Source organism: Callithrix jacchus, chromosome 7 (assembly GCF_049354715.1).
Source record: "Callithrix jacchus isolate 240 chromosome 7, calJac240_pri, whole genome shotgun sequence".
Lineage (NCBI taxonomy): Eukaryota > Metazoa > Chordata > Mammalia > Primates > Cebidae > Callithrix > Callithrix jacchus.
Window position 1 is genome coordinate 9275944 of NC_133508.1, and position 19794 is coordinate 9295737.

The window sequence follows — 19794 nt, forward strand, 5'->3', positions numbered from 1 at the left end:
CACATTTAAAAAACAGGCCATAATTGATGGATGATTTTTTTTTTTTTTTTTGAGACAGAGTTTTGCTCTTGTTGCCCAGGCTGGAGTGCAATGGTATAATCTCAGTTTATGGCAATCTCCACCTCCTGGTTTAAATCTTCACCTCCTGCCTCAGTCTCCCGAGTAGCTGGGATTATAGGCATGCGCCAACATGCCCAGCTAATTTTTTTGTATTTTTAGTAGAGTCGGGGTTTCTCCATTACTGGTCAGGCTTGTATCGAACTCCTGACCTCAGATGATCCACCCAGCTTGGCCTTCCAAAGTGCTGGGATTACAGGTTTGAGTCACTGTGCCTCATGGATGACTTTTTTAAAAAGAACTAAAAACAATAATCGTAGACATTATTGAAAATAACCAGGGGTTACGAGTTTGCACACTGTTAAGAATATGAGGAAACTCACTATAGCTTAGACCAGCCTCAGTTCCACCCATCTTTTTACTGTATGGTGTGGCTCTAGCACATGCTTTGCTGGTCTTTCTTCTTCTTACTTTTAACTTTCTATGGCCAAGATAGTCGATACTGATGATTCAAAGCTTCTCCTTTACTTACATGATGTATACCAAACATCACAATTATCTCTCCACCCTATTTGAGCTTGTGTATGAGGCCAGTCTCCACAAGTTTTAAAAATAATGACCCCATTTGCTGAAAACCTACCTAAAGGGTGGAACTTGATAATGACATAAAATACTCAGTTTTTAGAGTGCCTCAAGTGCTACTGCTTTGTAATTGGTTGAATGGTGGCTGCTGTGCTTGCTTTTTAGGTTTATTCTCTGTAGTCCAGACAAATAACAAAATGATCAGGAAAGGCTTTGGCCACCAGGGAGAACGTTGAATACAGACATACACCCAGACAGAGAGCTCACGATCAATCGGCAGATCATGATAACGTGTTCATTCATTCATTCATTCATTCATTCTTCCAAAAGTATTTATTGAGCACCAACTGCAACCTGGCACTAGGTGCTGACAAGAGATGGGTAATGAGATAAGCTTTTTGTCCTCATGAAATTGTAGACTATTGGTTTAAACATAAGATCTACCATAATTATATGTCTGAGAAAGTCATTACCATATGGGCTTTTTCTACGTACCCTATTTTCCCCAGGGAATAATATACATATTAGAAAAAAATGATGCAGAGTAAAGTGAATATTTTATGCATTTTAAACACAAATTAACTATATTTTCTTCAAATGTATATTTGATCAATTGATATTTGATCCATACATGATGCATAAAATATACTTAATAATCTCTGAATTTTGAATAAAAACAAAGGTATAATTGTATAAAAAGGCAGCATCAACATTTTAGAATAAATAAATAATGTCTGCTCTACAAAGGCTCATGTGTAAGAACAGAAGCAACTTCTTATTTTCTGGGAGAAGAAAAGTCTTTTCTGAGAACAGTTGATAAAATTTCTTTCCTTTTGAGTTTTCCAAACATGTCCAATCCCTTTTGAAGTACATTTTAAACTTATTATTATATTTTCAATTCCACAGGTACATACTATCTAGAAAATATACTTGCATTATCGTGCTTATCTTTGCCATCTTTGACTAAAAAGTAAAAAGCTGTATTTTAACTATATCAAAATAACCCCCCTTTTTTTTTAATTTAGATTTTACTTATGATACTCTTCATATGTGAAGTTGTGGATTCGTAATCCCAGAACTTTGAATTTTCTTCTTCATTGGTCATGATGGATTTATGTCTATTTCTCCTCCTCGACTGATTTCAAAGAAGTTGTACAATATCTCAGGAGGCTGATAAAAGAAATCTGTGGTTAAGAAACAACACAGATTGCTGCCCCCAAAAGCTATCCTCGAGTTAGACCTTCGATAAGAGTGCTTTGCCCAGTTAACCAGTCAGAGTTATGAGAATTGCATTTTAAAGATGGAGTAAAATTTCCACAGCTGAAGGAAGAGTATGTTTCCATTTGGTTTGACTGTGTGGCCACCAAATCTCATCTTGACATATAATCCCCATAATCCCCAGGAGTGGAGAGAGACCAGGTGGAGTTAATTGAATCATGGGGAGGGTCTTTCTCACGGTGTTCTCGTGACAGTAAGTAAGTTTCGTAAGACCCATGGTTTTACAAAGGGAAGTTTCCCCGCACAGGCCCTCTTGCCTGCCATCATGTGAGACATGCCTTTGCTTCTCCTTTGCCTTCCACCAGAACTGTGAGGCCTCCCCATCCATGTGTAACTGGGAGTCCATGAAACCTCTTTTCCTTGTAAATTACCCAGTCTCAGATATGTCTTTATTAGCAGCATGAGAGCAGGCTAATACAGTTTACAACCAAATAAGCCCAGGTCACTTCGAGTGTGTGAAGAGGAGACACCAGCCGGTTGATACCATGCCTGCCCAGGGTCTCCACCAAGAATGCACAAACGTACATTTTCAACTGCCCAGCATTTTGCAATTCTTTACTTTCATATTAATTATTCCAATCTCATTTTACATGTTATTTTATTCATATATTTTTATTCTCTTTCATTTAAAGTACATCAGATCATACCTTGCTATTATTATTGCATTTCATAGTCAATTTTCATTTATTTGTCCATTTATTTGCTTTCTTTTGCTTCTTTGAGATATATCTTTTATCTCTTAATTTTTTTTTTTCTTTATCTGTTTCTTACTTGAGAAGAACATGCATGCTCCTTGCTTCAATTACCTTTTGAGTTAGGACTCTAACTCAAAAGATCCTGGCAATGCACCCATACCTGAGTTTCAACATTTTGTGTCAATTTCGTATTTTTGTGCAACTGAGCCCCTTTTAACTCGCTCGTATCCAGACCTGCACACAATTTATCATCATGCTTGACATGCTTGCGACTGCCTTTCTGCCATTCACAATATTTCAGTAGCCCACCAGCCAGTTGCCTTGTTTCTGGCTTTTCTTCTGTTTTAATGCTTCTGTTTACCTGCTGTCTTAATCAGGGTTCTTCAGAGAATCAGAACCAATGGAGGATATGGATGTATCTCCTATGTATTTCTTATATATTTATCTATCTATATAGATAGTTATTGGTTAATATCTATATAGACAGATATTTACAGATATAGATATATAAATATAGGTAAGTAAGTATCTTTATCTATCTAGATACAGATATACAGATGTCTATATTTATATGTATATATTTAGCATGGAAAATTGGAGGCTGGGAAGTCCCATGATCTGCTGTCTGTAAGCTGGAGACCCAGGAAAGCCAGCAGTGTCCCTCCAACTCAAGGGCAGGAGAAGGCCAATGTTCCAGCTAAACAATGAGGCAGAACAGGGAAGGGGTGGGGTAGAATTCTCCCCCTCTTAACCTTGTTTTTTAAAAGTCCTTGAGGAACTGGATGATGCCCACTCACTTTGTGGAGGATGATCCAAATCCGCTTTACTGAATCCACCCGTTCAAATGCTAATCTCATCTAGAAGCACCCTCACAGACACTCCTGGAAGTAATGTTTAATCTGGGCACTGCGTGGACCAATCAAGCTGACAATAGAATTAGCCATCCTCTCTGCTATATTGTGTCATTCACGTCATTGCAATGTAATCACTGGTTTTACACAATTCTTCTAGTGACCAGAATTTGGACTCCTTTAAGTTCAGAGACTTATTTCTCTTCTTGTTTTTAAGCCCTAACATAGGGAAAGATACAAAGTAGGCATTCAGTACTTTTGTTTTTGAATGAATTAATGAATGGACAAAGAGAAAAATACAATATGTGAACAGCCGGTTTTGTTAGCCCTTCCTTTATAATACTTTTAAACTTTGTTTCTTGCTCTTCTTTGCCCATACCTCTCCAAAACAACTCCTATTTGGATGACTACAAATAAGATAATTATGTGTCTCCTTCCTCCTAAATCAACCCTTTGCAGTTCAGTCTGAGATTTCAATCTGTATTATATTTTACAAGCATGAATGTCTATTAGTGCCTAGAGATCTCAGAGCAATAAGAGCTCAATAATTATTTGCTACATGTTACCTACATTTCTAAACAGGCAATATATGGCACACAGATTTATTGGTAGCATAGTCTAATTAAAACTTTCAACAGAGAAAAAGAAAGAAGAGTGAAACCAGCTTCAATCATTAAGAAAGACTTCAGAAATCATGTCTTTTGCAGCCACATTGATGGAGCTGGAGGATTCTAAATAAATAGGTACAGAAACGGAAAACCAAATGCTGAATGTTCTCACTTATAACCGGAAGCTAAACACTGAGTACACACGGGTACACAGAAGGAGCCATGGACCTACTTGTGGGTGGGGGGCGAGACTGTGAGGACTGAAAAACTGACTGCCAGTACTATGCTGATTACCTGGGTGGCAAAATGGTCTATACACCAAACTCCTATGACATGCAATTTACCAGTATAAAACACTTGCACGTATACCCCTTGAACCTAAAATAAAAATCGGAAAGAAACAAAAACCAAAAGCTATATTCGTCTAAGAAGAACATTACGTTTCAGTGTTCAGTGTTCAGTTAATTTCATTTTGAAGCTTTCACAGGAAAACACACAGCTTGCGTGAGCTTTTCCTTTCTTCAAGAAGTCTAGAAAGTTGCCTTCTTTAAAGAGAGATGGAAATAGAGTTGACTTTTAATACTTCTAACAAACCAGTATATAAACTTACAATTTCCACTGGGATTACAGAAACTGCATAAGAAGTGTCTGTGAATCCCGGCTTATGTAGCTCTAGTAGATACATGTAAAGCATAATTTGAAAACACATTAAAGATAATTACACATAACAATTGAGGCAGGCTTAATACTTAAATGTATTAATTTATTTTTCAAGTTCTTTATAAACATTAATAAAGTCTTATAATATTGGCCCTATGATTAAGCATTGATCACTTCTGTACTACATTTCAAAGAAAATGGATGAAAACAAGAAAAAATACTCTCAGAGAGAGAGAGGGAGGAAAAAAAGAGTTTTTGAGAACAATTTAAAAAGTATTTGAGGACTTAAGGATATTAAATCATTGCAGCAGTCCCTTTGCGAGTTATCAAGATTAAAACAAAGCTGGTGTCTTCATGTCTGATAAAATTCAGTTTCAATCTCTCCCCAAAACGCAGAGGGCAGAAGGGGTCTCTCACTCAGAAGCTTCAGTTTGCCCTGAAAGTTAAAGAAAGAATATTTCTGTGGGCCAGCTATTCTGCCTGTGGACCTTGACATGCATGGAGTGCTTACGTGCAGGAAATTTGCACCCTGAAACGTAGACTGTAGGAAAGAAAGAGAAAGGGAAAAGCAATCAAATACCAGCCGTCTTTCTCCATTGCGAGGAATATTACTGGTTGGTGGCACTGACAGCCAGGAGGGCAGTCTTGAGCCTCTCCCTGCCTTCTTGCTAGCAGAGCACCCATCAGAAGAAAGCAAAGGTGGCTCTGCAGCTGGGAAGTCCCATACACTTGTATGTGCTTACATCCTTTCCAAAGCTGGGAGGTCCTGATGTTTCCCCAATGACAGGTACAGGAGCAGAACCAACAACAGACTCTGGAGTCTGACACCCTGAATCTGAGAATAGGACTCCCAGATCTCTGCCTCTGGCTTTCAAACAACATGAACTGAGAAATGTGATTCAGCTCAGAGCCTCAGTTGCACACACACACAGCTCAGGCAAACCAAATTCTTAAAAGTCCAGAGGTTAACAAGGAAACAATCATTTCTCTCTTGACCCAGAAAACAATGGAAATACATCACTTGATATTGGTGACAAAGTTCCTCTCCATCACAATCACACAGAGTCACAGGTCAAGGATCAGAAAGTAACGACACAGAAGAACTGGTAATGATATAGCACAGTCGAAGGGGACCAATCTCCACTGCCCAAGGTGCTTCAAAGTCAATGAGATGTGTTTGACCTACAAAAAGCTAATGGCTTAGAGAATGTCATGCTGGGAATATCTAACAGAAGCTTTTAATTGCCTGTAAGATAAACCCTGATTTCGTGCATGAAAACCATTAATGATATTGTGGAATAATTTTAAAAATTGCAGTAATCTGTGGATCAGAAACATACACATTTGAGCATCTACTTCCCTTGAAGACATTGTTCGAAAATGTTTGCATAAAAAAGGTGCAATCACAAATTTACTTTTGCTTTGCTGCAGGATATTGGCAAATTTCCTTCCCCCGTGAATGTCCCCCCATATTAACTATGAACAGCCTGTGCTGAGTTCAGCCATTCCCACACTCACAGCAGAAGGATAAGATACCAGGAAACGCTAAGTAAATCTTAACACAGCTTCTACTGCTAAAGTTCGGCACAGTCATTACATTTTTTAAAAATAAGTTTATTATTAGCCTCATTTGGGAGATGATTATTTTGATGGTGGAATATGCGAAATGCCCTGCATGAAACAGCGTGAGAATTCATCTTATGCCTATTAGGTTTTCCTGTCTTTGGTGAGGAGGAGGTCAAAATACAAAGCCACGGAAATTCATTTAGGGTGACAGATGCATGGAATTTTTAATTTTATTTTGCAGACATTGTCCCTTTAGCCATCCTGAAAGAAAAAAAGTGCATATTTTAAAATCAGGCAAAACTGTTAATTTAAGGGCAGCTCTAAATTTTTTTTCTCCATCCTTCTTCCCCTTCCTAAGTCAATCCAATCCATCCATTCTTAATCAGCCAGGAAGAAGTTGTTGAAGGTCTGGAATGAGCTCGACCCTGTGCCAGCCACTGAGGAACCCTTGCCAGAAAGAGCAGGGCTTCTGCCTTTTTGTATGTGTGTGCCAATTAGACCGGGAGAAGGATGAAGAGTAAAGCATCCTCTTAAATTCTGAGTGCAGTGCGCATTAACTTTAGGGGATTTTCATGACCCTCTCGGGTGAATGACTCTTCTGTGCTCTTGACTCTCAAGATGTGGGTTCCTGACTCTGTCATGAAGCTAGTCAGCTGACTCATGTATTTGCACATCTAAACTCAGATTCATCACAAAATTGCGTGTTAATGGAGAGTACCATTAGCACTCAATTTTGCATTCTAATCGATGCTATTTAGGGGCCTGCTGGTAGGCAAAGAACAAATTCAGTTTGTGTCCTATGTAAGAGAAAAGAACATTAGATTATTAAGATCCAGCCATCTACATCAGCTGTAAATTTTAGGGAACAGGTTAGAATAACCATGTTTAACGAGGTCATCACCTAAGGATATGCCATTAGATCTATTTTGTATCCAGTGAACCAATCTTAAATATTTTAACATCTTCATTACAGAATGCACTATTATGATAATACCTTAAAATAATACTAATTCATATCTACATGAAGTTTCCATTTTGGTGAGTCACTGCAATTAGATCAGTAATTGGAAGAAGACGGTTGCTCTCATCGGAAAGAAATTGTGCATCAGAATAAATCAACTTCCTCTTGTGTGCTTGTAAAAAAGTGTATGTTAGACTTTGCTCTCTGAGCTCTACTTTGCAAGCAATGAAGACATTTATGAACATGGTGAATTCTGTTGAGTAATTGAATTGCATGTAATCGAATAAGAAGCGATTAAGAAAAAAGGCAGGGGAAACGGAAATAACCAGGGTGGATATGTGATATGGACACATAGGGGTGGGGGAAGGATAAAGCCAAAATCATAACCAGCTACAGGATGGTGCTGGGTCTGGCTGTCTTTCTAGTTCAGGGTTGCTTGTGTGAAACCTGTTCATAGATTCTCAAAGCAGAGGTTCTGACTTGGAAAAGGAGGCTCAAAACCCCACCCACCAACACGTTTTCTTCAGTCTGTCATCTCAATGTCCCCCTCCAGATTTGAGAATTACAAACCATAGAACCAGTCTGTGATGGAAAGATTACATATTCCTTCATAGGCTAAAAGGCTGATGGAGCTGTAACCCGTGCAGCGAATGCTCACACTGAGATTTGAAATCAGAAGCTGATCTTCATACAAGAGTTTCATCTGTCCCTTATGCTGACTGCTGGGACTGTCTTACATTCCTCAAAAGAACGCTGCATTTGTCTCTGACATCTGACGGAGACCCCGTGGGTGAATCTCATGCCATGGTCTAAAAATAGATCTCCCATTTCAGAGAGAATAAAACTTTATGCAAGCAATAGGTATTCTGGTTTATTTGCAAAGCAAAGCCTACTTGCCATCTCACAAAAAGCTTTGGATCATCTCAGAGGAATAGTTCAGAGCGGAGATGAGCTTAACATGCAGAAATAGAAATGGAGGTTGAAAAAGAGGAAGAAATGGAAATCATTCCCAGGACTGGCAGAAACTCTGTTCCTTCTTGACCCTGTAGGCGAACTGTGGATTCTGAATGGCACATAAAACAGTATTCAAACACAAAAAATAAAAAAAAAAACTTTAGGAAGAACCAACATGCTCTTTGCTCTCCTTGGGAATTATAGATGAAGCAGAACAATTTCGTTTAACATTTCCAACAAATTGTTTGAATGATATGGAGACCTAAAGCTTTTTATGCACTGCAATTTTCTAAAAAGCCTCCAGAATTTCTTATTGTTTTATTTATTTTTTTCTGTGTTTACCTCAAATTGGCATGAACAAATTGGTAAAATAGCATGCAAATTTGTGTATCTGTTCATTATGTCTAAGGCCCAGTACTAGAATATATGAAATTAAACAGATCCCTACATTTTAAGTTATTCCAGAAAGAAACAAAGAGAGAAAAGGGAGGGAGAAGGAAGGAGGCTATTACATTATTATTCAGAAAATATTCAATTATATAAGGAACTGCAAGTCTTACACAGAATAGTTCTTTTCCCAGAATGGGAATCTATATTCTAATTTAACTATTATAAAGTAGTTACTATGTGGTACAGTGGGAGAACATGAAAATTCTATTAAATGGGATCCATGTTTCATCAAGCTAAAAAGTCTTCAAATACTCTCAGTTTATTTTCTCGAATTTTGATGTCAAAAGATTGGAAATTCAGCCTGGATGACCCTTCCCTCTGTTGGCCAATATGGCCATTTCCTAATATGGTCATTCTTAGTGTGAGGAGTCAAAGAGTGGCATTGAATGTGTGTGTCCATCAGCTCACCTGGACTTTTGTCAAACTGCCAATTAAACTCATTGCTAAGCAGCTCAGGCTCAGATATTCACCAGCTGCATGAACCTCAGTAAGCTGCATGACTTCCCTGCACTTCAGTTTCCACAACTGCAAACGGGGAACCATTTTAGAGTTTGCCTCGTAAGATTTGTTGTCGATTGCACTGTGCATGTTATTATAGATGCATTTCGTTATAGATGCATTGCATTTGTTATAGATTGCATCCCCAAAATTCATGTGTTAAAGTCTTCAGAATGTGCCTGTTATTTGGACATGAGGTCTTTACAGAGGTAATCAAGTTAAACTGAGGTCATTAGGATGGGCCTTAATGCAATATGACTGGTGTCCTTACTGAAAGAAAGAAATTTAAATACACACAGAGAGAATACCATGTGAAGAGGAAGACAGAGACCTGGGCGATGCTTCCACAAGTCAGAGAATGCCAAGAGAGTCAGCAACCCCCCAGGAGTTCCCGGAGAGGCTGCGGGCAGCACCTTCCTCACAGTCTCAGGAGAAACGAGCCTTGCCAATGCCTTGACCTTGGACGTGCCTCCTCCAGAACTGTGGGATGACGCGTGCCTGCTTTTCAGGTCACTCTGTTAGTGGGACTTTGCTACAAGCAGCCCCAATAAACTAACACAAGATCATTGTGAGTTTACAGGCTGATAAATGTAGACAGCCTTTAAAGCATCCAAACCTTTAAAGCATGTCAGAAGCAATGCAGGTGAGCTCACATGACTGCTGCTGTGAACACTATGTCTCCAATCATTTAGTGTTAATGTTATATGTTCTGCATCTGTTTCCTTAAAATAACATACCTACCTAAGGTCAACTGACTTCTCAAGCGGCCCCTTACTAATGTGTTTGATTGGTAGTTTGACAAAACTGGCTGGGGGATTTGTTGGGAAAAGTTGCACCACCCTGTGGAGAGATGCTGTCCTCAGTGGCCTGGATCCGTTTTTTTTCTCAGGGTCCCCGATCAGCTGGTACTGAGGAAGGCACCACACACACTGTGCTTGCACACACAGACACAGACACGTACACCAGCATGAACACCACTGTTGATAAAGCCCATGTGTTCACCTTCTTTTCAGGAAAATAAGATCAAATGACATAGACAAAATAGAACAGAGAAGAAAAGCAATTTCTCTGCCCTCACTATACAAGGCCATGCAATTCCAGGTTACAGCAGTAGTGCTGCGACTTGGCCCCAAACATTGCACTATCAGCTACAAAGCATGAGTGCAAAAGCGTGTTTCCAAACTTCCCCCAAGAGCAGAGAGTGCTTTGGAAAGGCTGCTGCATGCACCAGGGTGCCCAGGGCTTGCCTCCTCTCAGGGAGGGGTACAGTCTTCTGCCTCTATGAACATTTCAGAGCTTTCATGAATGGACCTAGATCATTGTCTCCAAGTAACCTCTTAATAGTCAGCTGTACACAGTTTACACGTCAAATACTTGTCTCACAGACTTGGGCCTTATTGTTTTGTCTTTGAGATTTTTCTCTTTCCACCTCTCCTAAATTTTAAATTGCGGATGAAACCCCCACCACTGGCAGCAGACAAATGACAAACGTCTTCCTAGTGAGTCAGTGGAAGCTAACCGTTCACCAGACCAGCAAGGGATTCTGCACAGCCGGAGATTTCCACCTCCCTACCCTCCCATCTCCCCACCCAAACAAATGTGAAAATGGCATTCCTAGAAAGGGCTGGGGCAGTGGCCCTGGGGGTGGCCAGTCTTCCTGTAGGAATATCTGTGGGGCTTGGGAAAAGTGTCTTATTACTCAAATTCTTGAACGCCTTGCATAACAATTCCCAAATCAGCTATCTCTTGTGAATCTATCTTTAGGCAAAATGTGGTCTAACCATTTCTTAGACATTCTAATTTAGATATTCAAATAACTCAGTGGCTTTTGTGGCATTTCAACCTAACATACCAGCAGCCTGTGAGTGGGTTTTCTGTTTACATTTGTTACTGGAAATTTTAAAGATTCAGTTATTGTGACAAGCCAGAGAGAATCCCTTGAGTGCACTCACGTTGTCAGACTGTTGCTAGAAAAGCTCATTGTCATGGAAAGCTGTTATATTTGTATGCTTTGGAGAGCAAGTCACCACTTATACATAATAAATTATATATAACTATAATTTATTTTATGTTGATTGTATATGTTATATAATCTACAAGAGACTCTTGAACAGTTGTACATGTAATGCACATATATACTACAGTAGACCCTTGACCAACATGGTTTGAAATATGCAGGTCAACTTATACGTGGACTTTCTTCTGCCTCTGTCACCCCTGAGGCAGCAAGAACAACCTCTCCCCTTCCTCTTCTTCCTCCTCCTCTGCCCACTCAATGTGAAGACCACAAGGGTGAAGACCTTTATGAGAACCCACTTTCACTTAATGAATAGTAAATGTATTTCCCTTCCTTGTGATTGTCTGAGTAACGTTTTCTTTTCTCTAGCTTACCTTATTGTAAGAGTATACTATTATATCTATATATACATACACACATATTACAAAATATATATTAATCAACTGTTCATGCTGTCGAAAAGCCTTTGGGTCAACAATAGCTATTAGCAGTTACGTCTTTGTGGATTTGAAAGTTGTATCTCTGATTATGCAGGGGAGTGATTACAACTCCTACCATCTTGTTTTTCAAGAATCAGCTGTAAACCTATATCTATATCTATTTTTAATATACTGTAAAATATTGTTTCAGGAGATATGAAAAAATGCCTTTTCTATTAAATGAAAGAAAGCATTTCAATGACAGCCTGATGACACCTCTGTTGTACGGGTCAAGGTGAGTTCTCAGATACCCAAATGGTCTTGGTCCTCAGGTTTTAATTGGCACCTCAAACCTGTATTGAGCCCTCAATTTAGGCCAGGCTTTTTGTAGATAAAAAGTGAGCACTGTGAATAAGATAGCTCTTGCCTTTCTGGAGTTTCAAAAATATAGAAATCCTAGTATCGCATAATGCTTAACAGAAGGGCAGTTACAGTTATTTGTATTTACTTATTTAAATGTTTATCTTAAGAAAGGATGGTACCCAGATGCGAACTTGTAAATACATGTGACAAATTCAAAGAAGGTCGAGCTTCTCACATTCGTGGTGGTAGTGTGGATGCATTGCTACCATCTTTCCTTTCCTACCTCTGGTCAGAGGATGCTGTTTCATGCTCAGATTACTTATTAGTTAATTAAAAGGGTGGGCACTATAGGAATTTAAAAAACAGACAATTTGAGATTTTTCAGGAGCATTCATCTTTAACGTATACAAGAAGTTATGTGGTTAATGTCCCAGGAAAAACGTGTGTACAAATTGGACAAAGGCTTCATGAATTTTACCTGTGAGGCAGTTAAACTGATATTATGATTTATTCAGTAGCTCTCTTTTTTTTTTTGAGATGGAGTTTCGCTCTTGTTACCCAGGCTGGAGTGCAATGGCGCGATCTCGGCTCACCGCAACCTCCACCTCCTGGGTTCAGGCAATTCTCCTGCCTCAGCCTCCTGAGTAGTTGCGATTACAGGCATGCACCACCATGCCCAGCTAATTTTTTGTATTTTTAGTAGAAACGGGGTTTCACCATGTTGACCAGGATGGTCTCGATCTCTTGACCTCATGATCCACCCGCCTCGGCCTCCCAAAGTGCTGGGATTAGAGGCTTGAACCACCACGCCCGGCCCAAGAATAGAAATATTTTTAACCTTGTGAGAGGCTGGCAAACCATTTTAGCAACTAGTTAGACACTGTGATACAGCTACCTGGTCATCTACACCCCACATACAAGGGCGGTCCCACCGGAAATTCTAGAGGCCTGTCCAGTTCACACCAACAGTCGGAACTGAGGCTCGGGGACCTGCCACCTGGCTTCAGCAGGCTCACAGCCCGGGCCGTCTGCAGAAGCTGGAGTCTTGCTTTCCACGCTGGGCACTGATGTATTTGCCTGATAATTTGTGGTGCCAGTTTTTTTGTCGGTTTTCTCTATTAATACCATTTTTTTATAAGCCCGGTGTTTTTTCTTTTGATTGAAGAATAAACATTTTTTTGCGAAAAAAATAAAAAATAAATCCAGAAGCTCTGAGGGGATCATCTTCTGGAGGAGAGTCACTCTATTTTTTGGAAGCAAAGTCAGAATAAGGGTGGGAAGCTGAGTCCAAGGGTGAGCATCATGGGCATCTCTGACTTGAGGCTGCCTCACCTTTTGGAAGACAGCTGCACCCCGTTCCTGGGGGCCGTTCTTTGGGGGTCCCATCAAGAGCTTGGGAGGGATCATGGCCACTCTGCTTCCTTGGGTCCTGAACTCTAAGTTGGTGTCCAGAGCACCAGGAGGAAGACAAAGACCTGTTTGCCTTTATTGCTTCTTTCTGTGTGTGCCCAGCTCTGATCTGTGTAAAGATCAGTAAATGCCTTGAGAAAAATCCAGGGTCCTGCAAATTCCAACCACCTCAGTGGATCCCAATGATGGTTCTATTTGTGTTTGTTTTCTTCCAAGTACTGCGAGAAGTCACAAATCTCTGCTTTGGGCTTTCTGCTCAGAATTACTTGGTTTCTCTACCTCTAGCCCTGAGTTCGCAAAAACCTTTAGGGAAACAGAAGTGCATGGAATTAGTGACTATCTCTGCAAGTGTTCTCTGTCTCTGCTCTCTCTCTCTGTCTGTCTGTCTGTCTCTCTCTCTCTGTCTCCCTCTCTCCTGCCCTCTCTTCCTCCTTATCCTTCTTTCTTTGTCCCTTTCTTCCTCCCTTCTTTCCTGCCTTTCTTGGGTCTTGGTCTCTCAAGTCCTGGCTGCTTTGGAAGTCCCCAATGCCTTCAAGCAGATTTTCTTCATTCAAAAAAATGTGTTACTTATTCACCTACTTATTTATTTACTGGTTTTTTCTCAGCTTTTCTTGCTTTTCTTGGGAGTGTCGCTCCAGCTCCTCTTCTGCGGCCTAAAATAAAATTCTTCTTTCCATGTGATTTAGCAAAACCAAAAACTGCCTGCCAAGCCCTGGAGGTTGGAGAATAAATCACTCTCCTTCTTACCTTTCCCTACAGTCTCCTGGATGTTTTACCACAAAGAATGACGATCTGTTTTTTTATTGGTTTGTTATTCCTGAAAGCCCTTCCAAATTTGTGTAATCTTTTAAGAACCCCATTTTCCAGTGAACCGATCACTGTGTCAGAATAGTAAATCATCAATGATAAAAGGAAATATTTTTTTTTTTAAAAACATTGTTTACTGAAAGTACAAGAAAGTTAAACTTTAAAATGGAGGATTAAAGAATAAGAGAGCTGAACATACTGACACACTGATTCTTTGAAGAGAAACTTGGGGTTCACTACATCTAGCACTACTGGGTTGAGTTCCTTGTGTATTTTGAATGTTGGTTCCTTGTCAGATGAACAGTTTGCATAACTTTTCTCCCATCCAGTGGGTTGTCTCTTTACTCTGTTGATTCTTTTCTTTTTTGATATAGTCATCTTTGTTTATTTTTTGTTTTTGTTGCCTCTGCTTTTGAAGTCTGAACCATAAAAGCTTTGCCTAAGCCAATGTCCTGAAGTGTTTTCTTCTAGTAGTTTTACAGTTCTGGGCTTTACACTTAAGTCTTTAATCCATGTTGAGTCCATTTTTAAATATGGTGGGAGAAAGGGGTCTAATTTCATTCTTCTGCATATGGATATCCTGTTTCCTAGCACCTTTTATTGAAGAGACTGCCCTTTCCTCAATGCATGTTCTTGGCACTTTTGCTGAAAATCTTTTGGCTGTAAATATGTGGACTTATTCCTGTAAAAGGAAATATTTTAAAGGCTCTCTTGACATCAATGATTTCTGAAACAGTCCAGCCCCTTCTGTATTCAAGCTGCCCAGTGCTAGCCACGTTCTCTTTGTGCAGCTGCATCCGACCCCAAAGGATGCTATGGGGCTATTGTGAGATCATTTTCACTCAGTCCAAGGGTGTGGCTAGACACACCTATCTGTCACCAAATTCAGTGCTTTGGGAATTTTTTAAACGTTGAGTTGAGAGATTAGATTTTTCTCCCTTGGAGTTGTCGTATTTCAAATAAAAGTGAATTTGCAACTTTCATTTCTTATGTATTTTAGGTTTGCATAGGTGTGGTTTATGCTGGTGTGGGTCTAGGACATGTGCTTTATGTTGGTGTGGGTTTAGATAATGATGTGGTCCCATGTGGTGTGAAATCAGAGAAGTGAAGGACAGGAGAAGTGGGCACAGTTCTTTTCGCTGAAACCTTTTGTGACAAGGTGCGATGACACGTAAGATGCATCCTCTGCTATGTTGGTAGGGTTGATTCTCTTCGAGTTGGAACACCACACTTTCTGTGTCTGCGGAGTGATCTCACTGCTAACATCCCTTTAGTGCGTGCCATCCAGGCCCACAGCTAAATGGCCACTCCCCTTTCTAGCCCAGCAATATTCCCTCCTTTTAGAATAAGTGGTCTTTGCTAATCATATAAGGGTAACTTCACTGTACTTCTGTGACAGGGCAGGCGTTACTAAACACATTGCTGTTTCTTAGATACTCGAGACAGGGGCACTGCAGCTGGCAAAATGAATTGGCACAGCGTAGAGTGGTCTACAATCTTGCATGATGAGAGGGATATAGGACGGGCTCTTCCCTTTCCTGATGGGCTATCGCCACATGTTTATTCATTGAAGGCAAAGAAATACAACTGCCTTTCAGCACTTTCAGGAGTTTTCTGTAGATTTCCCCTCAATATCTGACATTTGCTTTAGAAAGTTATCAAATTTAATGTTTGAAATGGACAGTGTTCATACCCCTCTTGTATTTATCTGCAGCAGGTTTCACAGTGATTTTGGCTCAAATGTTTTAAAGCATGCAGGGGTTAATGATCGTGTTGAATCATTTAGTACTCCATAACTAGACCCTGTAGCGTGGGAGCGTGTTCTAACAGTACCTTAGTTTAATAATAAATGAACTTTGTTAATCTAATCCTGGGTAATTCAGGAAACAGAATGTCTTCCTCTTAATGTCTTCCCCTGATAATGATGGAGATTTATATTGATAAAATTGCTTCCACAGAAGATGAAGTGCTCCTGATGGCTGCTTTCAATCACTGGAAGGACCGTGAAAGAGTGAGGGATTCCTCCCGGTGAATGAAGCCAGCTCACCACTGTCAAGGGCAAGGGATCAGCGTGTGTTCATGTGGAGGCCTCTCACCAAGGGAACCTGAGAGGACAGCACAGGAATTTCAGAGCCAGCACCCATGGAATGCTCAGGGAGTTCGGGTTTCATCCAACCAGCCAGTTGACGAATACTCTCTGAGTGCCTGTCACCCATTGCCTCCTCTCCTGGGCAGTGAGGCCAGGCCAGTGCCAGGCACATGGAAATCCTTACTGTTCTGCAGCTGACATTGTGACAGGCAAAGTCAAATGTAGATAAAGAATGGGAATGTCTCAGGAGGTAAGTGCTGGGCCAGAATGAGCAGAAGGAGGATGGAGCCGTTGCTGGGCAGAGGGGCTGATTTTAGATAAAACCGTCTGGGTGCAGCAAAGAAGACCTCAAAGAGGAAATGACATTTGAGGAAGGTCTTCTACAAACTGAACACCGGAGGAAAACATTCCAAAAATCAGAGAGAAGAGGAAGTACAAAGAGGCAGAGCCAGGGAGGATGTCGATAGAGATGCACCTTCAGAAGCATCAGGGGCCCTGCAGCTGTAATGCAGACTGGAAGGTGGGCACCACGGAGCACGAGGGGCAGAGAACAGCACGACCTGAATGCTCTGCTTAGGCTATGGGGGTAACAGCTTCTCTAGATAGCAAATAGGAGGCTGTGGACATCATCTTGGCAGGAAATGACAGTGGCTAGGACCACAGTAGTCACCGTAGAGATGATGAGAAGTGGCCAGATCATGGATACATTATGAAGGTTAAACACACAGAATTCGCTATGGATTAGATGTGGGTGAAACAGAGAGAAAGAGAGGATAGCTCTAACGTGTGCTGTCTGAGCAGCTGAAGGAGTGGAGCAGACGAACAAAGTAATGAAAAGATTGAAGAGAATGTGAAGGGCCACTGTAAGTGAGACATCCAGACAAAGCCCAGCACTCCCAGGGAAGCTCACTATGGCAGATTCCAGCCACAGGAGACACACAAAATGTCTCCTCTTTCATTTATACATGTGGCAAAATCAAGAGGATAAGCTGCTCCCATTTGGAAGCCGCACCTTCCTTTAAGGGCAGGGCTGAGAGAATGGGTTCAACTCGATCACTCTCCAAGGTCTGTGTAGGACTGCAGCCTGGGGCGAAGGAAGCCCTTCCCTGGGTGTTGTTGGCATTGGGGGTGACAGCAATCTGGCACCCTGTGAAGAGAAGGCTGGGAGGAATAAATGTTCCTGATGACCTTAGGACACAGCACTTCCCCCCTGTGGTGTGAGAGCCACTGTGCCCACAAGGACACTCACAGAAGCTGGCATTTGGCATTTGCTGCCAAGAGCAGAACAAGGCTGTTTATGTGTCAAACCTGAAAAGGCTTCCGCAGCAGCGGGGCAAGACGGTCGTCCATGGAGACCCTCCCCAGTACAGGTGCACCTGCTGTTACGCTCACACGGATGAGGGCTCTTCGTGGCAGTGGGGTGACCCTGAGGAGAGGCCCGTGGAAGACTGCTTGTCCCCAAATCACTCAGTCCTTTCACCTGAAAGACAGTTTCCGTGAGTGAAATTCTGACATTAGATTTGCTCCTTTGTAAGTCTGACAGGATTTATGGTTTGTGGACATTTTTTATGAGAGTGAAAATTACTTTGTGAAGAGTCACTCATTTACCACTCTCACTAGTTCTTCCAGTAGGACTGATTTTCAGTACGAGTTTGAGGCATATTTGGAATTGGGCAAATTCCTGCAGAGGGGAGGAGGGATAGGAACAGAAAAAAGTGTGGTTGCTCACGCAGGTAATGGGGCCCCACAGCATCCTCTGCTCTCACTGAGGAGAGGGGAATGGCCCCGACTTCTCACTCACATTTTCCAGCCCCGGCTTGTTTACCTGTCTCCAAGAATTGTCCCAAAGAAACATCTTTAGGATGGAATCTACTCACTCCTCTATCCTAAGTAACACCAAGATGAATAAGAATCTTTACAATAGATGCGGCTGGACGGAGAGACACTAGGAAAAGCAGAGGGGAGCATGGGTCATTCCACGTCTCCAGCGGAGCTTGTGGCAGCTCAACCTCGGAAGCTATGCTTTTCCATTCAGGAACGAGAAGCCCTCTGTGCCTGTGCCCCATCCCATGGCCCTGGCTACCTGTTCGCATCCAGGGCCAATTAGTGCTGTTGAATTTGTTCCAACATCCTCATGCAAAATATAGCTGTTTCTGATCATCTTGGCATTTACCTCTCCCCCTAGTTCCTCTCCACAGTGATTTCTTGCTTTTCAGCAAAACTCTTTGAAAAGTTCCATTTTTTTTTTGTCGTTGGTCAGAGCAGCATTTTACTTTGCATTTCATTTTAATTTTTAGTGATGAACTTGGGATTTTTATGTTCACCTGCCAGCTCCTTTAACCCAGGAAATTAACAAATCAACAAATTCCCAGGAATTTGACTTGAAAAACAGGGTTTCTTGGTCAAATAACTTAGAGAAACAATGAATACTTTTTCTTCCTTTTAAAAGATTCATGATGTAAATTAGCAAATGAAGAATTCTAAGAAATCTTGCTATGAACAAAATGGTTTACCTTTGTTTAACTCAGCAATTGAGCAGTTCCTGCCACAGCGGCAGGTCTACAAGTCGTCCTATGGTATCAGCCACCATTAGCCCTTCTGTTGCCTGGTCCTGAGACGTGTGCACTTTCACAGCTGCAGGGTCAGTGGCTGCTGCAGGCAATTCTGCTGTTGTCCAAAGTGCTAAGCATGTTTCCAATGCTTACATCTTTTTAACAGAAGCTCAAAGAAGCTGAAAGAGTAATTGATGGAAATTATGACCCGGCGCGGTGGCTCATGCCTGTAATTCCAGCACTTTGGGAGGCCGAGGCAGGTGGATCACGAGGTCAAGAGATCAAGACCATCCTGGTCAACATGGTGAAATCCGGTCTCTACTAAAAATACAAAAAATTAGCTGGGCATGGTGGCACATGCCTGTAATCCCAGCTACTCAGGAGGCTGAGGCAGGAGAATTGCTTGAACCCAGGAGGCAGAGGTTGCGGTGAGCCGAGATCGTGCCATTATACTCCAGCCTGGGTAACAAGATCGAAACTCCATAGGAAAAAAAAAAAGTAATTGACGGAAATTAAACTGGTATTATCTATCCATATTTTAATGACTGACTTGCCATCCCAGTGTGGTAGCAAGAAGCTTGGACTGAAAAAAATCTCACTTCACAGCTGTTTGGCTGTGACCTGAAGCTTTTTTTTTTTTTTTTTTTCTTTTGAGATGGAGTTTTACTCTGTTGCCCAGGCTAGAGTGCAGTGGCAAGATCTCAGCTCACCACAATCTCCACCTTACAGGGTCAAGTGATTCTCCTCCCTCAGCCTCCTGAGCAGCTAAGATTACAGGCATGCACCACCATGCCCGGCTAATTTTATATTTTTAGTAGAGACGCGATTTCTCTATGTTGATCAGGCTGGTCTCAAACTCCTGAGCTCAGGTGATTCACCTGCCTAGGCTTCCCAAAGTGCTGAGATTACAGGTGTCAGCCACCGTGCCCAGCCAACCTGAAGTGGCCTTTCAAAATTTCAGTTTTCCCATCAGGAAA

At 41.3% G+C, this 19794-nt stretch overlaps 1 long non-coding RNA gene across 1 annotated transcript in view; it reads left to right on the plus strand.

Annotated features, from left to right (window-relative positions):
• The window catches only part of LOC103794057 (uncharacterized), a 39873-nt gene extending 23448 nt beyond the window's left edge, over positions 1-16425 (plus strand). Inside the window, exon 3 of the long non-coding RNA XR_621309.3 lies at positions 16135-16425. This is a non-coding gene — a long non-coding RNA (uncharacterized LOC103794057). The remainder of the gene's footprint in view (positions 1-16134) is intronic.
• The last annotated feature ends 3369 nt before the right edge of the window (positions 16426-19794 follow it).